The following is a 7,789-nucleotide window of genomic DNA, read 5'->3' on the forward strand; positions in this document are numbered from 1 at the left end:
CCAACAGAAAACCACTGTTGAAGATTAAATGCCCCTTTTTTTGGACGATAATATCATTGATCTCAAGGTGTGGATCTAGTTGGTAAGATGTCCATGCTATATGACATCCAGAAAAATCAAGGATAGTCTCTTCCTGTATTTTATGATTTGTTGTATCTTGGCACCCTCAATGCATCTTACATTTATACAGTGAACCAAAACTACTCTAGATTTTTTTATTGACCAGTCTTTGCCTTGAATGAAACCTCCGACTCACTGAAGATTAGGGGAAAAAAGAAAAGAAAGCTGCCCTTCAAAATAAAAGACTTTCTTGGCATTTCTCTGGCGGAAAGTCAGCCATCCACTTCGTGAACGACACAGAGGTGTTCTGTGGGTTGCTGCTATGCCTGCAGATCATGAAATAGAAGTACACAATACGTGTGTGATGTAGGTATTAAAGGCATTTGCCCCCATCATTCCAAGGTCATCTGTGTCTTGATCCAAAAACCATGATTAGATTTCAATTTGTATAAATACGTATTTTTTCAAACTAGGTCGAAGCCAATGATGTCGTGTTAGTTAAAACTGTGACTCATTATTAAAATTTTGTTGCCTTTTCAAATATGAGGTTCTGTATTTACTTTTTGTTGATAGTTTTTAATTAACATTACTATGGGTAACATATAAAACACACAAAAAAAATTTTCAGAATTCAACGCCCTTTTCTTTGGTTGAGAAAATGGCATACATATGTAATCCATTAGTTTGTTTTTACAGTGCAAAGACTGCACTATTAACAGCTCACATAAGAACATGTTCACCATATGGCTGCATGGGGAAGCAGAACTGCACAGATTTCATGATAACTTCAACAGCTTACATAACAACCCATAGTTCACATAATGGAGCAATTCCTTTACTGAACATGGAGGTTTGCAGAACATCTAATGGCAAACTAGTACAAAGTCTACAGGAAACCTACACACAACAACAGGTGCCTATGTGCAGATTTGCACCACCATCCAGCATAAAAGAATGCTGTTCTACGGGCAGTGACAGCCAAAGGTAACCAGATTAGTGATACTAACCACAAACAAGTTGAGCTGTACAAGCTCAAGACAACATTAGTTGCTAATGGATATAGCAACAGATACATACTTCTGAGGTACAGTGAAGGCGAAACAGACAAAGGTACAGAAGAAACTCTTCCTGTTGCTCACTTACTGGTACCTTATGTGAGAGGTGTCAGGGACTTTATCGGCAAAGTTCTGTGGAGGAATCAAACACATATTCCACAATGGTTGCAAGATTAGAGATCTTGTCGAGGTCCATAAAGGCTCCTACAGATGTTCTCCACACTGTAGGTGTCTACGAACTTCAATGTGAATGCCGCAAAATCTACGTTGGCGAAACGAGGAGACTCATTAGCACTAGCATTTTGGAGCATGAATATTATGTATGACTAGGGTTCGATTCCCGGCGGGGTCAGGGATTTTTCCTGCCTCGAGATGACTGGGTGTTGTGTTGTCTTCATCATCATCATTCATCCCCATTACGGTCGGAGGAAGGCAACGGCAAACCACCTCCATCACGACCTTGCCTAGTAAGGCGGTGCGGGTCTCCCGCATCGTTCCCCTACGCTCTGTAAAGAAGCATGGGACTTCATCTCTCTCAGGGCAGAACAACAAGTCAGCTGTACAAGAACACAACCAGGAATGTGGCCTTTGTATCAGTTTTTAAGAACATTATGTGTTTGTCCAGAAGCTGTGGGTGCAGCAGCAAAAATAAGAGAGGCTACTGAAATAATCATGCCCCTCCATATCCGCATCCAGTAATGCCTGTAGGCTAAAGATGACATGGTGGCCAGTTGGTACTGTTGGTCCTTCATGGTCTGTTCAGGTGGAGTTTTTATTGAAATAATCAAATGCCTTAATAGTGTGCACAGGAGGCATGGAGACAAGTTCCTTATGGCCAGCCTACCATTGATTCCAATCCTGTGGACTACCTGTTCACCGGCCAGCAGCACCACTCAATCCAGGTTTAACAGTTTAAATAGCAGCCATGAGAAACTGCCGTGTGGCTTGAACGCTTCACTGCAGGATAACACTACCTCTGATTACAAACTACCGATTTGCTATTGCCTACCAATCTCTTCGAGAGTTGCCTAGTAGTCACTTACTAGAGTAAACAGGCAAGAGCCTGCAGATTCGCTGTTGCCTAACAATCACCAACTAGAGTTTTCTTCCAGTCACCTATTAGAGTACCACAAGCAATAACATATTGTACAGCCAACCCCCTATGTAGCAACTCTCTTCAAATTGTCCAATGACATCACAGATATCTGACATCAGAAAACATCAGATAGCCAAAATAGGCAGTATGTAGGGGAAGACATTTACCAGTATCCAGCAGTTAACTGCCCTGAAGAGAACCGCTGCAAAGTCGGTCAAAATAATGGCAATTTAGTTGCTATAGTGTTCAACAATGACTTGGCCTAATACCCTACACTATTTTATTCAAAGTGGGGTCAATGGACTGAGGAGCCGCACTCAATGCCATGAAGGACATCATTGGCCACACATGATAAGTGTCATGTTGATTATCATATAGCAATGTCACCTACCTTGGGTGAGAAAAGGGAGATTGTTTGCAACAAGTATCCGCATGGACGGTGCGATGATGTCTATAGTATCACAGACTGTCAAGCATGGACACCATTACTGTGGCTTCTCATAAAAAACACACACACACACACACACACACACACACACACACACACACACACACGACACGACATGTCCAACAACACAGGAATCAGATGTGGCGCCACACCGTCTTTGCAGATGAAACCCAGTTCATACAGCTTCACAATGGATTTATCTTTGTGTGGAAGTTCCAAGGAGAATGAACATTGCATTCTTCTCTTTGTCTGTGTCATAGAGGCCCAGCACATGACGTATGGCTACTATGACAAAGAGAGAAATTGCACACTACTTCCTAAAAGATCTGGAGCTTCTAGTGAAGAAGAATAGTTTAAAGGGAAAGTTTTCTTCCCATTCATAAAAATATTCATGGATTCGCAAAAAAAGTCACGGATTGCATTAGCATGATACAAGGGTGGTTTGAAAAGTTCTCGAAGTGGAACAGGAAAAAAAGTACTTACGTCACTGAAACTTTTTTTTTATTTTTCAATGTAGTCTCCTTGTAGATTAATGCAGTTGGTCCAACAATGTTCCAGTGCCTTGATCCCACCTCGAAAATTAGTTTCCTCCAAGCCTGCAAAACAGTTGTCAACTCTGGCTATCAATTCTTCGTTTGAAGTAAATCTTCATCCACCAAGAAAAATTTTCAATTTTGGGAAGAGATGGAAGTCTGATGGAGCCATCTGATGAAGTTTGATCAGATGAATAAGGCGAGTGTGGCAACAATTAATACCTTAGTTCAAGTAATTTTGCCATGGTGGTGGCACATGTGTGCATTGTCTTGATGGAAGATGACTTTCTTCCTTGCTAAACTTGGCCTTTTTTCGCTTATCTTTTGTTGCAGTTTGTCCAGGAGGTTAGTATAGTATTCTCCAGTAATTGTTTGCCCAGTGGGGAGATAATCTGCAAAACAGAATCTCCTCCGCATCCCAGAAAACTGATGCCATGACCTTTCCCTGCTGAAAGAACTGTCTCTGCTTTCTTTGGTGGTGAAGAATCAGCATGTTTCCACTGCCTTGACTGTTGTTTAGTCTTTGGGGTATAGTAGTGCACCCAAGTTTCATCTGTGGTCACAAACCGGCGCAAAAAACCTTGTTCGTTTCTCCTAGAACGGGTCAAACGTTGTTCTGATATGTCCAGTCTCGTGCGTTTTTGATCCAGCATCAAGTCACGGCACCGACCTTGCAGAGAATTTTTTCATTTCTAATTCTTCAGTTAAAATGTGATATACTCTTTCAGATGAAATCTGGCAAGCGTGAGAAATTTCACGCACTTTCAATTTGTAATCCTCCATGACTATTTTGTATACTTTTGCAATAATTTCTGTAGTAGTGCCACATCTTGGCCGACCACTGCACAAATCATCATCTAAGCTCTCCAGACCAAATTTAAATTCATTTTTCCGCTTGGCAACAGCTGAATACAGAGGAGCAGAGTCCCCCAGTGTATTCTGGAAATCGGCATGAATGTCCTTTGCTTTCATACCTTTCTTTACAAAGTACTTAATCACAGCCCGAATCTCAATTTTTTCCATCTTCACAAATCACTACATGGGAACAACAACAGAGCTGCATCACAACAGCATCACCACCACAGCTCTCTTCCAAGAGCACTGACGTGGCACGCATTTATAAGCAACAACCCAATGAATATTATGTGAACAACTTGTTGCGCTATTGCTGACCTCTTGTCGTGAATTCCGAGAACTTTTCAAACCACCCTCATAGTAGGAAGACACAGTATTAAAACAGGGTTTAAACCAATAAGAAAAGTGCATGACTATTTGTACATTGCAAAGTACCTAGACCCACTGCTTCTCATAGCAGGAATGTGTACAGTTAAGTGTACACTAGAACTACAGCAAGAAGCATTAACCAACCAACCTAAGAAATTGTCTGGAAAACACAGATTACTCAGCAGTAGTAGAGATTTGTTACTCCGAGATACTATAGTTTTATCTAGATCCAAGAATTACTATGATAAGATGTACTGAAAAGCCATAGAAATTCAAAAGCATAAAAACAACTTCAACAGCAAAGAAGGACAATGGAAATTAGACAAGTTATGGGCCTTAGAGCTACAGGAGATTTCAAAAAGTAAGTTACTCATTATTATTACAGGCCAAATAACTTCTATTGAATGTTGCACCATATGTCAATGTGACACAGATACATGTCATTATTTTTAAATATATTAACCAAGTTTCTGTAAGCACCATTTGGAATGTTCTGCCAACTGTTCAATTCCTTGGTGGCTGAAATTCACTCTGTGGTTACAGAGCCATTCAAGAAACACCGCGTGAATGTCCTCTTCATTGGAAAAATCTCTTTCCCCATAGATGTTCTTTGAGCTTGCCAAAAAGATGAATTTCCACATCACAACCACTGATGTCTGTGTGGCTTTGGTCAAATTGCTGGCTCCATATCACAACAGCTAGATGCAACATTTGGCCCATATAATGCTTGAATTTCAAGGTGAATGTGTGGCCAGTTTAGGTGTATTGTCCACAAGAATCAAACTAGCTCACATATTTCAACTTCGGTGTCCACTTCCACTGGTCGCACCATTTCAATTACACATTGTGATGCATCAGTTATCCATACTACAGCAGAACCATCTCTGTACGAAACTGGGAAAATGTACTCTCTTATGACAATGCACTGTTCTTGTAGCACAATGATCTTTATGTGGGATGAAGTGTAACTTGTTTTCTGAAGCTGCTATGGAAATAAAGCATACAGGAGCAATCTTCACAACTACAAAGTCCATAAAATAACACATACTGGCACGACTCGGCAATATTAGGCGCAATATTAGGCAGCAGTCTGATGACTTCACAAACTGGCCATTGAATGGATAGGTATACACAGCTCAACTTGCTTAGCTTGTTGAACTTTGTATTGCTATCTGAGTATCTGTAGCCTCTGATGAAGTTTTCAGAATTGAAAGGCAAAATGTTAGGCAAAGGAATATGCTTTTGCATAATAACCATAAAACAAAAACCACCAAAGAAACAATGACAACTGCCAGTAAATTTGTGGGGGCGAGTTTTGTTAAATTCCTTTATGATTGCAGAACCTTACTACACAACATCAGATGGTTTGAAGTGGGCTCATTGAGATGTAAAAATAGAGGCTTGCCTTGCTCCTACACATGAACCTTACATCCAATAAAATTCCATTGCACAATGGAATAAGTTAAGGGCAAGTTATTTTTCCCTGTCTCTTTCCTTAGACAATATGTTATAGAAAGATGGTGAAAGGATGGGTGCACACAGAATTAATGGACTGTCCACACAATCATCATACATGCAACAACTCATTTTCACTGCATTACTGCAAAGCCTCATTTACTGATATGGATTTGTCTTTCGAAAGTGTGGATAATAAGGCTTTAGTGGTCTTTATGATAACTGTTTAAAATTTTTACTTTGGAGGGAGCAGCAATCTTGGTGGCTTGTACTTGTACACAATGGAGATCCACTTAGGAAAAACACTACATAATTATCTATGTTCAAATATCTGCAGTTCCATTGCCTTGCATTTGATGCAATCACAGACAAAACGAGAAATATTTAAATAAACCGAAAAAAATCTGTGGCTACTAAAACCACCACAGTAGGGAAAATATCATGACAAAACATGACAGAAAGTTTCTCTCCATTTCTGGAAGTTAGTTTACGAGTATCAATCTCGTAAATTATCTTTTTTTTTTTTTTTTTTACTGATAAGTAAATCCAGTGACTGGTACTGAATGTGTACATTGTTTTATGTGAACGAGTTTCCAGAATTGTTACATACATCTAGAAATATTAACAGGTTTGTGTTGTATTCATTGCAATGTCTTTTGATAGACATTTAATGAACAAGAATACAATTATGCACAGCTTTTCATCTGAATATTTCCAGCCTTCTGCAGTTTTCTGTTGTAGTACATTTTGCCACTGCTTCGACCATTGTACATCAAGATTGACTACACTCTTTTCCACGCACTTTTTTCATATTTAATGCCTAGATCTCTGTTTCCTTTCCTGGGGAATATAATGCAGTTTCTTTCATATTATTTCTCTCTGATAAAAAATAGTGACCAGTGTCTCATCACCTAGTTCCCAATGACACTGTTGTGTGTCTTACAGCTTTCCAATAGAAGTAAGTTGCATTTTAATATTCTGTTTACCTTAGTGATATGTGGTAACCAGTCATGAAAGGATGAAGAAGGGAACTGGCTTAAGTACTCTGCAAGTTTTTGTCTGAAAAGATGGAAAACCTGTATCATAATATGTGTTTAGAAATTTTAGCCCTTTAGTTTTGTATTACCATATCACATATATTCTCACCATTTCTTCTGTAAATTATTCAACATCTACAGCACAGACTTTAAATTTAAAATGCAATAAATCCAAATACACATACAAAAAGAAAATTTAGTCAATAGAACTAATAAAATAATAGACAATGTTCTGCTCAGTGCTTACCTTTCAGAAGTGAAACGTGTCATACTGATGGAGGACACACATAAAAGTAAACATTATCAACTTCCTAGCTTTTGGAACTAATTGTTCCTTCCTTGGGGAATAGAGAGGTTGTACAGTGGAGCATTATCACACCTCTGGAGTTCAGGAAACCTAGAATCGGGTGGGTGATTCCAAGTAGCCCATGTTCTGTAGCAAGCAGTCAATAGTCACAGTCAATAGTCACAGTGCAGAACGTGTTCAGCAACTGGATACTGGGTGTTCCCATAGAAGACTGTTGTTCTATGCTCATTCACACGCTCAGTTATAATACTGTGCGGCGGGCACAAGTTAGTTGATAAACAACATGCAAGGTTTTGCAGTTGCTCTGACTTATAAGATTTACCAATGGTTGGGCTGAAGTAGGTGACTGTGGGAGCATGGGACTGGTTTTACATTGGAGGCGAGTGTACAGCATTCAAGGCCTGAGTGATAATGGTAGTGTTTCTGATCTTTTTGGAAGTGGAAACTGTATAGAAACAACCCAGATTTGTTTGTGTACAAGATCAGTAAAGTAGCCACGGGAGGCAGAGCTTGGAAGAAGTGGTTGGTGTAGGTGTTGAGAGATATAATTTCTTAGAACAAATACCTGCTCATC

The sequence above is a fragment of the Schistocerca piceifrons genome, chromosome 2 (assembly GCF_021461385.2).
Source record: "Schistocerca piceifrons isolate TAMUIC-IGC-003096 chromosome 2, iqSchPice1.1, whole genome shotgun sequence".
NCBI lineage: Eukaryota > Metazoa > Arthropoda > Insecta > Orthoptera > Acrididae > Schistocerca > Schistocerca piceifrons.